Source organism: Euprymna scolopes, chromosome 6 (assembly GCF_053919585.1).
Source record: "Euprymna scolopes isolate OS-2025 chromosome 6, ASM5391958v1, whole genome shotgun sequence".
NCBI lineage: Eukaryota > Metazoa > Mollusca > Cephalopoda > Sepiida > Sepiolidae > Euprymna > Euprymna scolopes.
Genome location: NC_136487.1, coordinates 54,330,378 through 54,349,083, shown reverse-complemented (window position 1 = coordinate 54,349,083; position 18,706 = coordinate 54,330,378).

Here is an 18,706-nt window from a genome sequence, read left to right as displayed (position 1 = left end):
GAGTGTAGGTATAAAGTAGGTTACGGTTTCTAATGAAGGTATCTCAAGTCTTCGTTTAAAAATAAGGAAGTGAAACAAAAATGTAGTAGGCAAAAAAAATAAATGTTCTGTCAGCAACAGTACAACTTCAAAATAGTCAATATCGCCCACCTCCAGAAGAGAGGGAATTCCTGTCCGTGATAACCGTGGTAAAAGAAGACACACTCCAATCGCCAGAAACACGCACACACAATTTGCAGGACACTGCCGACTCGTCTGTAGCTTCCTGCTTTTATAGTGGCCGGGAATTATCCATTTGCATAATCACATGAGAAAGAAACGTGATTTCCCGAGAGTTGCATTGGGTAAACGCTAATAAAAAACCCCGGACGCCATCTTGGAATTCTCTTCTCCGCCCAACCGGTGACACAGCAGACGTACCCGAGGTAAGCTCTTTTTCCCTCCTTTTAGTTATTGCTACTTCTGCTACAGGAAGTTGTATTTTGCATTATAGAGTATCGGTTCAGTTTTGTATGCAACATTGCAAAGCTAAGAAAGGGGCAGTTATTGCTATGCAATATAGATAGTTGTTAATCTAAGTACCGACTGTTGTTAGTGAATACTTTTTATTGACTAATGCAAACTAGAACTATATAATCTTTTGTGATAAGAATTGAAAATGTTATGCATCGATGCAACTGCTGTACATTGTTTAATTTATTTTTCATAAGCTCTTTTACAGGAAATATTTTATTTCACATTTCTTATGCTCATACAGTTAATCTGAGTAATGTATTCTCCCTCAATAAAATATCTATAAATTGGTTGATATATCTAAAACGAGCCAAATGAAAGCACATTTTGTTTGTTTGTTTTACATTTTAAAGAAAGACTTGTTTTCATGTTCATTATATAAAATTTAGTTCGTAAATAATTTGAATGTGTTTAGAATGTTACTGAGCTTGCTTGAAATCGTGATTCCCGATTGATTCATAAGTTCGTTATTATTATTCTATGAAAGAAAAAAAACTTGTTTGAATCCATTTAATCAAAGAGAAATGAACAAAACATCTATCTTAAAAAGTATTTTTTTATCAAATTGAATAACGGGCTGCTTTGAATGTGGTGATAATATTTTTCTCACGTCTATTTTGTTGGCATAACAATGTTTATTCGGTCGTGTTTTTAAATTTATTAGCCTTTATTAAGGTGTATGAATCAGAAGTGTTTTTTTTTTTACTTTAAAGTGAAAATGTTCTTAAGAAAATCTTTTTTGGATGAGAAATAAATTAGAAAAATACGCTTCCCAAACCAAAACTGGTGTGGATATGCAGTAAGCACAATAGATATAACCAATCTTTCAACAAAACGATGTTAATAAGAAATTCGGAGGGTTCGAATTAGAGTTATGAAAAAAAACACGGTTTCACTTAGAAGATTCATCTCTTTTTTTAGTATACTGCAACTTTTATCGTCCACTGATAAATCAGTTAATCTATATGTTTATAAACGAGAGATTATATGTGCGTCAGGACACTACTCAACATATATCCCCAGCGAAATTTTAATTTACAGATTTCAAACTCGATTAAACCTAGAACCCCATCTTCCAGCGTAGACCGCTACTACCAGGTCTCCTTCTCCAATATCAGGGGTCTACGTTCCAACCTTCCAGAGGTTGAAACCCAATTACAGGAGACGAAACCGGACATATTATTTCTATGTGAAACTGGAATATGGCCGACAACTTCCCTAGATGGGTTCATAATTAATGATACTCCAATTTAACAGCAATATGTGACTCCCAAAATCGCCATGGGCATGGAATATGTGCCTACATTAAGGATGGATTCCCATGTGGCAGGGATATCTCTAGAGAAGATCCTAATTTACCCTATATGTGCTTCAGGGTTGCACTTGCTAACACCACTGCATTTATATTTGCCCTCTATAGGCCCCACAACAGCGGAGTTACTATCTTTAAGAACATATATGAGAAAATAGACCACATACTGTCTTCACATCCCTAGGCTAACATCCACATCTGTGGTGACTTCAACGTCCATAACGTGGAATGGCTGACCCATTCAAATAAGACAGGTGATGAGGGGAGGTTTTGTCATGATTTTGCCATTGCTTATGACCTCACTCAGATTGTTCGCGAACCCACACGTGTGGCCGATACACCCAATCAATATGCAAGCCTACTAGACCTTTTTCTCTAAACTTCCCCTGAGCTATGTTCATGTACCGTTCATTCTCCTCTAGGATCCTCCGATCACTCCGTCGTATCAGTTAAGATAAAAACGAAATGTAAGAAGCCCCCAGACGTACCCCTCCACCGTACTGTATACCGATACTCTATGGCTGACTGGGATAGCTTCCGTACATTCATATCTGATTTGCCTCTGCACTCCATGTTTAGAAAGGAAGTGTCCTCTATAGTATCAGATCTGACCGAATGGTTAATTGTAGGCATAGACCAATGCGTACCATCTAAAAAGTTCCAACAAAAACCTAACAGCCAGCTATGGTTCTCCCCAGAATATGCTGCTGCTATCGCGCACAGAAATCACTTTTTCACTAGCTACCAAAGTAATAGATGCACTGAGACTAAAGCTGCTTTCAGGACTGCCAGCAACCACTGTAAAAGAGTAATAAAAAATGCAAGAGAGCTATATGCTCAGTCTGTTAAATCCAAGGTAGCTAATCAACGGCTTGGTTCCCACCAGTTTTGGCAAATAACAAATAGGATCCTGAACAGAAGTGTGCGTTCTATCTCAACCATTATCAATGGACCAGAGGTCATCTCGTCAGCGTCAGACAAAGCCAAACTATTTGCAAAGAACTTTGCAGCTAATTCTACCCTATGCGACGAAGGCCATCAACTCCCCATATTTCCTCCTATAACACAGAACAAGCTAGGTAACATACAAATATCCGTGCATGAGGTCGCCAAGCTAATAAAAAACTAAGATTCCAGTAAAGCAACTGGCCCTGATGGCATCCCAATTATGGTGTTAAAAAAGCTTCAGCCAGAACTTGCTCCCATACTTACGAAACTGTTTGAGCGCTGCCTTAAGGAGAAGTGCTTTCCGAACCCCTGGAAGACCTCATCAGTTTGCCCTGTATTTAAGAATTCAGGTGATAAGTCATCTCCCTCTCAGTACAGACCAATAAGTCTTCTCTGTGTTATGAGTAAGTTGCTGGAATCAATATTAAATAGAGAAATAGTCAACCACCTCAGCAGGAATAACCTTCTTAGTGACACACAATATGTTTTCCGCTCTGCAAGATGTACCGCAAATGTGCTGACGGTTATATCCCACAGGATTAGTGAATCTCTTGACAAAGGCTTCCTTTCTAGGGCAATTGCTCTTGACATATCAAAGGCCTTCGACAAAGTATGGCATAAAGGTCTACTTCACAAGATTTCCAGCTACGGTATAACTGAAAATGTTTTCTCAATCATTAAATCATTTCTCTCCGATAGGCTCATAAAAGTAGTGGTAGATAGATAAAAATCGGAGGTCTGCAATATAAATGCTGGAGTCCCTCAGGGGTCCATACTGGGCCCAACTCTCTTCCTGATCTACATCAATGACCTCCCTAAACACATACTTAAATCATTCGTTGACATCTATGCTGATGACACGACCATCTACGGCAACACATCAAAGGCTGTAAATGACGAAGTTCTCTCTGATTCTCTCTCCTCTGATCTCGAGCGCGTGGTTCAGTGGGGGAAGACGTGGCTAGTTACCTTTGCTGCATCCAAAATCAAACTCCTATCGTTACATCATCAACGCTCTGATCCCCATCTAGCATCAATTGTGATGGATGGCTCTCGTCTGGGTGAGGCCCCGTGTTTTCACAAGCTTCTGGGTTTGACCTTTACTCCTGATCTGAAATGGAACACGTACATCAAGTCTGTTTCCAAGGTCGCTGGAAAGATGGTGGGATCCTTCTACCGCTCCAGAAGATATCTCACTACTGATGCAATTCTCTATCTATATAAAAGCCAAGTACGGCCAAGAATGGAATACTGTTGCCATATCTGGGCAGGAGCTGCTAAACAAATTCCTAATGAACATCCCCCTTAAGTAAACACTTCATCAAATCGTCTCACTAACGTAATGTACTTGCAATAACCTTTATACCCCTTTCAAATTTGGTATATAAGGTATTCATGCATGTGAATACATTTAAATCAGTTGTCACCTGGAATAAAGTGTTGCTTAGGAGTCAAAATTGAAAGAAATGGTATTGTGGAGGATCATGGAATTATTATTTGCCTTTCAATTGTCTAACATTTTTCAAATATCCAGGCAAGCTGGTCTACTGGTTATAATATTTAACTTGCTGTCTTTAGGTTTTGGTTTCGAACTAATCTCGAATAGATTTTTTTTGTTACTTACAAGAATTGAACTTTTTAGAAACAACGATATTCGCATGCACATTTCACAGTGTTTTCCCGTTTTTTTATTTCTTTTGGTTAAGGGAATTAAACGTTACGTTTCATATTGGAAAACGCCGGGTATATCTTCTAGTAATATATATATATAATAGAATGTCAATTCCTGTAGAATTAATGAGCGAATTAAAAAATGGGTATTTATATTACGCTAAGTTGCTTTTCCTTACTTTATTACTAAAAAATATATACAGAACCTCTTCATTTCCCTAAACACTGTGAGAACTTATATACCTTCATATGAAATATTTAACATTTATAAGACTAAATAGCTATTTTTAATTGAAATTCTTATATTTTCCATTTTTCCTTAATTTGTGGTTTGCATTGTACATATTTATTCAAAGGAGATGGGTCATAATCTGGAGAAACAAAACATTTTATAAGCAAGGTAACAATAGACAGCACAGTAACAGGTGAATTTTCAACGATTAGATAGCGTTATACGAAACCTTATAGAGTCCCTCGATTCTTAATCATGAATTTTAACAAAAAAGAGATACTTCCAAAGTACATGGTGTAAAAATTGTAAATATATTTTTGCGCATGTTTCTCACATTATGTATGTTATAGTATTTTCTTAACTGTTATAGATAAAAATTCTGTCAAGCATATTCAAACCTGCATCAGCCATGTTTTCTTTAAAATAAGATGACGTGCTTGATTAGAGCGACTATGTAGATGATGATATACAATAAAAGATTCTCCTTTATACATTTTTTCAAAGTCAACACTTTACATCGTTTTGTTAATAACAACGAAGGGAAAAGGAGCATGGATTAAAATTGATACATGCCATTTTATTCACAATATTTTTACATTTAGAGAAAAATAGTGAATGCAGAAAAGTCGTGAAAGAACCTCTCCTTACGTCCTTAGAGAAATCAGTTTAGGTGGATATTTCAATACCACATTTATATGCAAATTATATCCCCGGTAAATGCAAAAAAATGAAATCTAACAATAATTAATATTCAAGAAATACATTTTAGTAAACGGATTGCGTGTTTTTTAGGTTGAAGTCTAATAAAAAAAAGTATGGATACACTTAATGTAATAAACACCTTTAGAGCAAAGCCCCCGGAATGCATATAACGGGCATTTCAACATTCACCTAACATTCTGATCTCAAGAAAATTTCTGATTGAACGAGTCCATTAAATCAGAAAGCGACTGGGTGCATTCATTGACAAATGACTGTTTTTTAGAATAATTATTTGTATAACTACTAGTCTAATTATTGATATGATATTTAGCTGTTATTTTATACACGTGATTGTTTTATTGTAGGAGTGCAATTAGTTCCTTTTTATTTTGCGATTAAAGATATGGACAGGTTAAGATTACCGTTTCTCTAAAAGTAATTAAAGAATTTGGTTTAGTAAAAAAAAAATTAAAAAATGTTATGTTCATATACCCACACTCTTACTGAATATAATGCTGGGAATATACACACAAAAAACCGAAGTAAAATTTGTATTATTAAATTCATTATGTTTTTGTCATACAGTTGCTTGTTGTCTTAAATAACTTACTGTCGAGCGTTTATGGATTTTGATAAATATAAACAGTCTATTATATAAATATCAGCTGTCTGTGTATATATTTGTGTGTTTTTCTGTTTCGGAAGTATAATATCGTAAATTCCGCCAATAAAAAAAATCAGAAAAAAATATTAACTTTTTTTCTTGACAACCTTAACATGTGATTGCGTGTCACATACAATCGTGTCCTAAACGATTTTAAATTTTGCTCATACGAGGACAGTTTATATCTTAGAAGGATTAAATAGATAAATTTGCGACATAATTTTATGAAAATCGTTAAAAGTAATTAAAGAATATGGTTTAGTAAAAAAAAAATGTTATGTTCATATACCCACACTCTTACTGAATATAATGCTGGGAATATACACACAGAAAACCGAAGTAAAATTTGTATTATTAAATTCATTATGTTTTTTCATATAGTTGCTTGTTTTCTTAAATAAATTACTGTCGAGCGTTTATGGATTTTGATAAAAATAAACAGTCTATTATATAAATATCAGCTGTCTGTGTGTATATTTGTGTGTTTTTCTGTTTCGGAAGTATAATATCGTAAATTCCGCCAATAAAAAAAAATCAGAAAAAAATATTAACTTTTTTTCTTGACAACCTTAACATGTGATTGCGTGTCACATACAATCGTGTCCTAAACGATTTTAAATTTTGCTCATACGAGAAAGTTTATATCTTAGAAGGATTTAATAGATAAATGTGCGACATAATTTTATGAAAATCGTTGTAGCTGCATGGATTAGAGGGTAATACATGTTTGTGTTTGCACCTGCTTCACGGCGAACATTGTTTTTTTTTTAATTAAAAATAATGCTGAAAAGATTTATTTCCATAAGTGTTTGCATTTTAACAACGGTAAGAGAGTTTTTAAATATTTCTTGTTTTGTAAATTTTATTATTTTTATCATCGATTAATTAAATAAAAAAACACTTTTTTATTTTGTATGGGAAAGTGATTAAGCTACACTTAGCTTAATATCAAATATGTAAATCTTCGATTACTATAAAAGGAATTATCATTACTTACGAAAACCGCAAATATATTTTTAATTGTAACTGCTTGATGCTGTTTTTTTTCTAATTCCTAGCAGTGAACGAACATAAGTTAATTTTGTTTTTAATCATTGCAAAGTCTACTGAAGACGTGTTTTTTATTTATTTTCAACATTTTTTTAAACATTTATGAAAAAATAGCGAAAATCAAAAACTAAAAAAAAGTGCAAAAAGTAAAAATATCATCGAATTATTTTTAAAATAAATAACAATTAATCATTAAAAACACAAAATACAAACTCTTTTCAATAAGGAGTCGCAAGTAGTAAAGAAAAAACAACCATAAACACAACCTAACATATAGGTAGTAGCAACGATGTTAATATAAACAGTAGTTTACATCAAAGTAAAAGAGTAGCTGCCAGATTAATAGAATTCTAACATCTTCCAACTGTACAAAATAAATTAATAAAAAATATAACGCTTATCAAAAGTAAAGTAAAGTCACCACATATAAAATATATGCTACCATATAAGACAACCTAGGGTGAGGGAATTTTACATCAAGGGCAATAAAAAAAAACGGCAAGCTGAAAGAATCACCTAACATTTCCATACTACTGAGAGCTTAAAACGGAACACAGCATCGCCCTTCCCCTCTATATATTAAATAGGTTTTATTAAAATCTAAAGTTTCTTTATGTAGAGGCTCGTCAACATTTAAGAAGCTTAGCATTTTGAGGGTATATCATAACACTATTAAGGCAAAGTCGAATAAATATAGAATTATAGAAAGGCATTCGTCCGTTAAATAAAGAAATAACATTTTATAGTAAGATGAGTTTGCCAGACACGATCTTAGTTTTGCCAGCTATGCAATGTTAAGGGCACCGCTATTATCACACCACCTAGAAGGCTTAATACCATGATCTCTAAAATCAAAATCGATGCCAATTTTGGGTTCAGAAATAAATTGTCTCATAGAAAAAGCATTATGTATATTGATGCCTCCAAATTAGAATTCAGGTTTATCTGCTTCAAATTCTCCTGTATAAGTATAAATGTTTTGATAGCCGATAACCAACTTTTTTTATATATCCTCGCATAACAGCCTGAGTTCCTTACATTAGAAAGTTAAATACCTCAGACACCACTTTTCTTCCGTTGTACCCTCTCATAAAAATATTTTCACCCTCAACTAATCTCTCAGAACAATATGACTCTCCAAAGTTTCGTCCTTTACTATTCCTTTAAAATTTATATATGCATTTAATTAATTTGACAAATAGCTTACCGATAAGTATTAGTCGCCACATGTTTACTTCGTTTACCATATTACGACATTAAATCTTCTGCAGAGACATTTCTCTTCTTTAAGTTTCAACGGATAATAAATTAAAATTGCATTATGTTTACATTATTTGACTTAACCAGATCAGTACTTATTAAACCTTATTCTAATGTAAGTTAACTCACTTTGAGCATGTATTTAACTTATCACACTAATATAGGTATATAATTATTGTTACCCTTCACCCCACCGCTCGTTTGCTTTGGTAATGGTGGTTTCTACCCTAAAATAACTGACCATTTAATAAAGATAATACTGATTTTACAAATTATCAATTATTTTCCTGGCTATTATTATTTACTTCGATGCCGCCCATATACTGTTGACTATTATTGGATAAGCATAAAGTTGGAGTTTGAAGTCTGGGTGATTTAATATCTTAAACATATACAGGTTTTACTAATTCACCCTACATCTATACATAGAGAAATTCTCTTTATAACCTGCCCTTGAAGCCTTTCTTCAATGCTACAATTGAGGATTCGTACTACGAGAATCCCAGGACTTAAAATCATATCGCCGCAAGAACATCACAACAGTTATATCCCTATCAAGCTGGCCAAACTTTCCAGAGATTTATTGAATGGATGTTGCATGTTGTACTACAACGTAAAACTATGACTTTCTCCAATATTTGACACATATACGTATGCCACTATCAGTACAGTTCTCTAATTTTATGTCATCGTCTTGGGCACTAACATTTGTAAACATATTATGTAGGGAGGTTGGTCGGCACCCAAAACAGTCATATTTACATAGTGAGGTGGAGGGAGATATGTTCTTATAGCATCCGTATTAGACGTTTAAATCGTATGTATTATTGTTTAGACAGGGAAAATGATATCGACGTATAAACTGATTGATCAGTGAGTCATAACACTGATATATATTACAGTCCATGTATAAGAAGAATAACACATGCTTCATACATTCTTTTCTCATGAGTCCTTCTATCTTCGTGCTGAGCTGCGTGACGAACAATGAAATCGCCAGCACCATCCAACTTAGACACCTGTTCGTCCTTCACAGAAAACACTTTATATTTTTTATAATATGAATTTATTTCAGTTGTCTCAAATGGTTTCACTGGGTCTGCATTTAGTCTACATGCTTATTCCTCCGAGTCCGTTTCCTGGTTGTCTGTTCACTCCCGTTACCAACTCCCGATTTCCTCATATGTTCATTGTGGTGATCAACTTCGAACTCTTGACTCTAAATTTCCTCAGTTCCGTTACGTCATCATTCAAAAATCACACATATCCCTTACGTGTGACCTTTCCACGTCTGCATGCCCATGTTTGTTTTTTGCTTATATTTAACCTAGCTAATTTATATAACAATCTAAAACTGTTGCCATACTTTATTTTATACACATTAAATGACTTTCAGTAAGAACTAGTTGCGGAATAGCATTACACAGATAGCCGACCGTTAATAACTTATTAAATTTAACAGTTTTAATTATTCAACAAAAATATTTTCATATGTTTGCTGTCGCTTATATGCCCTCTTACATCTTTATTCCTATGTCCAAAATGGCATAATATTATTATACTATTATAGTGAAGATGCTTACTTGAAAACGGTCTCATACATTGTCTATTGAAATTTCTATCACAACAACGATCCTCCTTAATGTAACCAGCACTTACTAAAATAACTATAATTCAACACCTATGCATTTGTCTTATTCTTTCAATTTATACTTTGATATAGTTTTACTCTATTTTATTTGACAATTCCATATTTATGTAGGCTAAGCTAGATGTCTCATTACCTATATCTGTAACGTAAATCTTGCTCCATAAAAATGCCTAGGTATGAAGAGCCCTTATAACACCTTTTTCCCTATTATGTTATCTCATTTTTTTAATTGAAAAATAAATTTATACGTACACATATTTATATAAATTGGTCTTAAATTGCTATACATATATATATATATATATATATATATATATATATATATATATATATATATATATATATACTAGCTGTACCCTGCCACGCGTTGCAGTGGCTCAATTTAGTGCAATGGAAAAATTTAATAAAAGAGAAAATGCATGTTTCTTATATTAGTACAGCAATCAACTGCAAAAAGTGAAAAAGGCGGCGAAACTGAAAAAAAAATGGTACTCTTGCAGAATTTGATCTGGATCCTCGAGAGTTTCTGTCAATCATTCATGTTTTGGACTTGACCAACAATCAGTGGATGAAGCCGAACGTAGCAAAAATGTTGAAACGCTAAATGCTTTTTTTGTTGTTGTTGTAAAAAATGTGAGTTAGTAATTAATATTTGGTTGATCGAGGGGGGTACTATACACAGATTCAAAAAAGTCGTCAAAAAACAAAGAAATGAAAGCAAAGGTAAGGTAATTTACGTTTCTACCTACTTGGATAATTGTTTAGTGTTTTTATGTAATATAAAATGTTTAATTGGCTCCAAAAACAGAAATGGTCGCGGATTCTTTTGAACACGTTAAGATTGGGAAAGTAAGTTGAAAACTAAAAACTATACAAAACAGTGGCTGAAACTCACCGAACACATGTTACCATGACATAGGCTGGAATAATCGGTAGGTTTCTGACAGTATTTTGTATAGTTTTTTAGTTTTAACTCACTTTCTCTAACTTAAAGTAATCAACAGTGTCCACCCCCATTTGAGGCTTTCAAATACACCAATAAACACTGTTTTTCGAGCCGACTAAACGTTACATTAAATGAAAAGGGTTTATATTACTAAACACAGATACAAAGAAGTTGTCAAAAATAAATATATAACAAGTAAATGTTATCAAAGGCAAGAAAAGTAAGTGTTCTACCTAACTGGATAAGATTTTAGTGTTTTTATGTAATGTATAATCGGTTCAAAAACATTCAATGTTTATCGGTATATCTGAAAAATACAAATGGCGGCAGACTGTATCGAACACGTTAAGTTTGGGGAAATTTTGGGAAAATGAGTTTAAACTAAAAATACTGTTAGGAACTCACTCAATATATGTTACCATGGTGTAGGCTGGCATATAATCGGTTGTTTTAAACTTTTGCTCGATACAGGTGACGACTTTTAAAAATCCCTTTTAGTGATTACCTGGTTTGAAGATATTTGTTCAACTAAACGGCAAATCTGCTCAAAAAAATCCGGTATTATTTTACTTTAAGGCCCGTTTCACGTTCATATATAACGAAATATTTTATTGTAGATTTCGGTGTGCTAAAAACAAATCTGCAAACCGTTTACGTAGCAAAAAAAAGTTTTCATGACATTCATGAAATTACTTTTTCGAAAAGTGGGTGATCACTTTTCAATGTAAATTTAACTTAGAATGACCACCCACTTTCTGGCCGCCTGAGAGAGGGGCATTTTTCTGTTTCTTGGCTAAAAAGTTTTTTGTTTGATTTCTTTTGCATGGTAATAACCCCTGAACTCTGGGACTATTTTCCATTTAACAGTCGTAGCCTTCGTTTATGCTATGCGTAAGCATAAACGAAAGCTGTTTAGCCAATAAACATGGGAACACCCGCCCCCTCTCTCAGGTGGCTAGAAAGTGGGTGCTCATTTTAAATTAAATTTACATGGAAAAGTGATCGCCACTTTTTCGAAAAAGTAATTTCTTCATATCATAAAAACTATTTTTTGTGACGGAAACGGTTTGCAGATTCGTTTTTAGCACACCAAAATCTAAAAAAAAAATTTGTTATTTACAAACGTGAGACGCACAGCCCTTAATGGAAAATTATATCAAAAATCCGGGGGAAAATAGTTTTCAATAAAAACAGCAAATGAATTCGATAGATGGATGCTATTTTTTCTTTCTGTGTGTTTCTTGGCTAAAAAGTCTTTTTGTTTGATTTCTTTTGCATGGTATTAACCCCTGAACTCTGGGACTATTTTCCATTTCACAGACGTAGCCTTTTTTTATGCTATGCGTGAGCATAAACGAAAACTGTTAAATATGCATTCGCGTACCAAACAAAAAAAAAAACTTTAAGCCAATAAACACGAAAATAAATGCCCCTTCCTCAGGTGGCCAGAAAGTGGGTGCTCATTTTAAGTTAAATTTAGATGGAAAATTGATCACCCACTTTTCGGAAAAAAAATTTCTTCATATCATGAAAACTATTGTGATACTCCTTGGGCGTTGAGTTCCATGGCGACCCGCAGAATTATTTAATGGTCGTTCCCTTAGTACCCCCCTAGTCAAGGCTAACGCATGTGCACGTAACATGTTTTATTTATTTACTTACGTGGTGGAGTTTCTATACTGATAAGTTTTTTGAACTTTTTTCACTGGATTATTATTGATTGAACACTAACCAGATTATGAAAAAAAATTGAAAAAAAAAATCATTTCAACATTTGAAAGGGATACTCACTTTTTAGTTACCACGTTCTGGTAAATCGGTCACTTTTTATTTATTTATTTTTTTCTAAATACGGAAGTGTCTTCGGGAGATATAAAATGGTCGCATGTTGACGAAGCAATGTATCGGGAGGCGTACGGGATTAAAAATTATTGGTAAATTTTTAGATTAGGTCCACCTCCTCAATTTTCTTTTAAATGACGACTTGAAATGGTTTCGACTATGCTGAATACGAAAATCGCATCGAAATTTTGCAGAAATAAGTAGTTATCAAGATATAAAAAGTTGAATTATGCATTGTAATCTTTGGCGGCCATCTTTTTTACGTGTGTGTATTTGTTTATGGCGCGTGTGCACGTAAAAAGATGGCTGCCGAAGAATACAATGCATAATACAACTATTTATTTCCGCAAAATTTCAATGCAATTTGCGTGTTCAGCATACTCGGAAACCTATAAATGTCGTCATTGAAAGGAAAATTTTGGAGGTGGACCTAATCTAAAAAAATACCAAATTATTAAACATTTCTCCAGCATGTTAGTGAAATTTATAATACTTTAAAAAAATTAAAAAGAAACAAAAAAGTTTTGAAAAAAAAACTCACCTTTCACAAAAACAATTAAAAAAAAAACACAAACTTACTAAATAAGTAAAAAAAGAAATAATTAAAAATCTCGAAACTTTATTTTCATGAAAACAATAAAAAAAAAGCCCTGTTCTCTCTATTTTTTTTCTTTGAGAAACAAATATATTTCTGACTTACAAATGCGGTAGAGACTCATTATTTTTACTTTCTATGGTTTTGATATACCGCGTTTTTATTGCTTACAAAATGAGTGATTGGTTTATCAGAACGTTGTAACTAAAAAGTGAGCACCACTTTCAAATGTCGAAATAATGATTTCTTTTTTACATTTTTTAATAATCTGTTTAATTAGTGTCCAATCAATAATAATCCAGTGAAAAAAATTCCAAAAACCTATAAGTATAGAAATTAACCATGGGAGTATACAACAACGTCGCCTTTCGCACTTTTACAAACATTTTTTAAAAAAGGTAACTAAACCATTTATTGATAATTTGTCACGTGTACAAAAATTTATTTATTTACGTAGGCTTAACTCCTTTCATGAATAAGAAAAGTTTTACTCTTTAAGAATAATAAAAGGAAAAAGTTACTGAACATTTATAAAAGGACTTCTTTTCATGAAGGCCAGAGGAATAGTTGGCCGAAAATTCGTGAAACAACAACAATAAATAAAAATGGTGCTAATGCAGAGAGCGATCCGCGCTATTTTTTAAATCATATTTCCACGTTTAAATAACGTTTTACGATATGTTTTTTTTTATTTATTCAATTGTAAGGTTAAAGTACAGAATAGGTACAAAACATCCTTACCTCCCCATGTTAAGAATAACTTTTTAAATAATAACAATATTTCAGCACGGATCACTCTCTGCATGAGTAATCTTATATAGAAAACAAAAAAAACTTAAAAGCAAGCAACAAACTTTTTTTTGGCCTTATATAATAAAGAAAAGATGTGTAAATAAAAAAATTTGGAAGATAAACAAATGAAATATGTTTTTTTGTTTTTTTTTTTTTACTTATCGAGTTAACAGAAAATGAAACCTTTCGTCAATTCGTGGCTGTGAAATGAATCGAACCGGAAGTTCAGTTTTATCAACAGAACAGATTCGCAGAAACGATGAAATAAATATATTTATTTTATTTAATATTTTAATTTTAATTAGGTAAATTTATTTTAATAACATAAAAACATACCTCGACTTTAAAAATGGGTTGTCTGAAAATTTAAAATAAATTGGTAACGTATAAACATGGTTTTATTGGTTTAGAACGAACCAACTTTACATTTATATATATATATATATATATATATATATATATATATACATATTTTTTACATGGGCATCACCACTTATCAAGGCCCAGAGGTCACTCCAGGATAAATGTTAAAGCATGTACAGTAGAAAAATTGGATAACATACTAATAGTACGTAATGGAAATTCGGTAAATGTGTTGAATTAAGTGGAAGCGCTCATCAAGAAATTTCTTACATTGGACTTGATGACAGCCATATTGTAGTTAGCTGGAAAGCAGGAAAACTGAAGACAGTTTACCAGGTATGCAATTCTGAGAAAGAAGCTTTGTTCATGGAATTTACATTTAGGTTTAGGCATAGATAAAGAGTGGGGGGAATTATTGATAGTGTTTTCAACTAGACGAGTGTTTCTTGTAAAAGTTTGGCGAGGGAGCACCATAAATTGGAGCGACGCCGAGCACTTGCTATGAAAATAACGATAAAACAAATTCGCAACATCTTTTCTGTGAGAAAGATGTTGCAGGAAAGAGAAAATGACATTCTCTACTAGGCTACGAAGTATATTTTGAACTCCATCAAGGCAGGATGAGTCCTTTCTGGCAGTTCCTGCCCAGATGTGGCAAGAGTACTCAATCTTTGGACATACTTAGCTCTTATATAGATAAAGAATTGCATCAGCAGTGAGATATCTACTGAATCGATAGAATGGATCCCAACATTTTTCCAGCATCCTTGGTAACGGATGTGATGTATGTGTTCCATTTCAGATCAGGAGCAAAGGTCAAGTACAGAAGCTTGCCAAAAACTTGAGCCGCCTCAAAATGAGAGCCATTCATTTCAATTCGTGTCAAATAGGGATCAGAACGTTGATGATGTAAAGATAAAAGCTTGGTTTTAGATACATTAAAAGTAACCAGTTACCCCTATTCGCATTGTACAACATGCTCAAGAGCAGAATAGAAGGAATCCGGGAGCACTTTGTCGTTTACGGTTTTAGATGTGGTATCATAGGTGGTAGAGTGATCAGCATAAATGTCTACGAATGATGTTAGGATGTGATTTAGAAAAATCATTAATGTAGATCAAGGGATGGGTTGAGCCCAAGATTGACCCATAAAGAACTCCAGCATTAATACTGTGAGCTACTTATTTCTGCCCATCAACCATTACTCTTATGAACCTATCAGATAGAAATTATTTAATAATTTAAAAGACATTTCCAGCTATACAGTAGCTGGAGATCTTGGGAAGTAAACCGTTATGCCGTCACATATCAAAGGGATTTGATATGTCAAGAGCAATTTCTCTAGATATCTAGCCTTCGTTCCGTGATCCGCTATTCCTTTCAGACATAACTGTAAGCACATCTGCTATAGATCTAGCAGAAAGGAAACCATATTTCGTGTCACTAAGAAAGTCTTTTTGCTGAGATGGTTGATTCCTTCTCTATTTGACACAGATTCCAGCAACTTACTTATGACACACAGGAGACTTATTGGCCTCTACTAAGAGGGAGATGACCGATCACCTGAATTCAGGCCATACTAATGAGCATACAACTATTTTGCGTTATTTATCACTTTTTTACAGTTTTTTTGCTGGCAGTTATGATAGCGTTTTCGTCTCAGTACATTAATTACGTTGGAAGCAATAGAAAAAAGTGAGTTCTGTGCGCAATGGCAGCAGAAAATTATAAGCTGCGGACTATATATATATATATATATATATATATATATATATAAAGATATAGATATATTATTATTATTATTATTATTATTGTTATTATTATTATTATTATTATTATTATTATTATTATTATTATTATTATTATTATTATTATTACATAATGGAGAAGTAGTTTATGATTTGGACGCGAGTGATGTCTATAAAATTAATGGGATATTACGTTGGCAAATTGGTGTTTTTCCATGATGAATAATGGCAATAAGTAGGATGAATAAAGAGCAAGGGTACAAAGTTAAATGGAAAATGCTTTGATACAAATTAATTAGGATAAATAATAATTATTTATATATTCACTTTGAAATATAAATTAATATCGGTCGGATATTAAGCAACATTATATATATATATATATATATATATATATATATATATATATATATATATATATATATATATATATATATATATATACCTAAGAGCAAAATTTTTCATGCGCAAGCAATCATCAATTGCGAAAGTGACGATTGCTATTTGTCAGGATTTTACACACTGAGCTACAAAGCCACTGTCGACTTTCCTTGCGGGGAAACACCCAAAGGCGCATCCTCGTCTCTGTGCGTCTCTCTTTTATTTTTCTCTCAATTTTTTCTTATTTTCTTTCCCTCTCTCCCTATATATATATATATATATATATATATATATATATATATATATATATATATATATATATATATATATATATGAAAATGTCTCTGTGTGTGTCTGTGTGCATTCCCCTCCTAAATAATTCTGCAAATATTCAGACTACATACTCGAGATTTTACATACGGGAATGTAGATTTGGTAAAAAAACACATATTTAATCGGGTCTCGACCCGGAATTTTGCTGTTAATGGGTAAACGTTCAACGATTTGATCTTTAAGAACTCTACCAAACTCCTCCACTAATTTTGGGTTTAAACCCTTGACATTTTATATATTACTTACCTGGACATGGGTGTAGCTTTATAAGTTGATTTGAGCCCAAAACAATGAATGTTTAGGGGTCAAAATTAGAACCAAATTTATCTCTGCGGTCTCTAAAAAAATCAGTAAGCCAATATTTGGTATAAACATTTTAAATTTGAGATGAACTGTCTTAATACATAGTGGAAGCTGTTTTAGTCCTTTATTTTTATTTTTTCGTAAAATTTGGTTTCAAAGAGGTAAAAGTGCAAAGGATTTGACCGTTCCGATTTCTAGCAAACTATTAAGCCAATTTTGGATATAAATATTTGAAAATTTACGTAAAGGATAATCAGACTTTCAGCAAACTATTTAAGTAGTTTCGGCTGAGAAGAGGCGAGAGTTTAAATAGTTGACTTTTTCAGATTCTACGAAACTCTCCCGCCAGTTTTTAGTCTAAACACCTGACATTTTAGAGGTAGGTTACTTGGATATGTTCATATATGATACTTTTATTTGAGCCCAAAACAATAAATGTAAAGAGGTGAAAATTTGGGTCAAATAAAAAGAAAATTTGATCTCTGCGGTCTCTAACAACTTTTTTCTATGGTAGTTAAGGAAGCCTATTGTATAAAAAGGCATTACCATACATATGCACACTTTTTAATACATACGTATTATATATATATATACATATATATACATATATATATATATATAATTGTATTACAGAAAATATGTGCGCATGTGTGTGTGCTTAAGATTCATACCAGTGTGCGATTTAGCAAGTTTTTTTTCTCAATGGTTCAAAAGTAAGTGTATATCACTTTAAGACACCCTTTTCTGCGTGTGGTTGTCGGACAAAATATACAAATCCGAAACTGAGTTTCATCATTTATCTCTCAGACGAAAAAGATAAAAGAACGATAAAAGTAAATTGTGTAATAAAATGACAAGGAGCAAATCACATGCTAAATAGTCACAGACTATTTGTCTGATAGAAAAGAAAGCACGGATAGAGCGTGGAATATTTTCTCCAAATACTCACAGCTTCGCCTCAGACTAGCAAAGTAAACCAAACTTCTGAGTAATCGGACATGATGGTTGACCATTTTGGATATAGCGGCAGTAGTCCGCAAACGCTGTGTCTTGTATAAACATTTACCTTCATTGCTGTAAAGTATAACTTGTTTGAAACTTGTGTCTTGCTCTCTAGGTTTCCTAAAGTTAAAATGCTATATGATAATGTAGTAAACTACTGCTAAATGCTCATCAACGCAAAAATGATTATTGCCGATATTTCCTTAATACTTGATATTATGCAACAATCAGTTGTGAAGATCCTGCAATAATGTGCTTTTTTTGCGATTTTACAAAGCTTGTTCCAAAATTAATGACTCTGATTTCCTCATTGAAAAAATGTTAAAGAGTTACTTATAATGTGATGTACTATTAAACATTGCCTTTTGTGCTCCATAATTATTTTTTTACATAGCCAC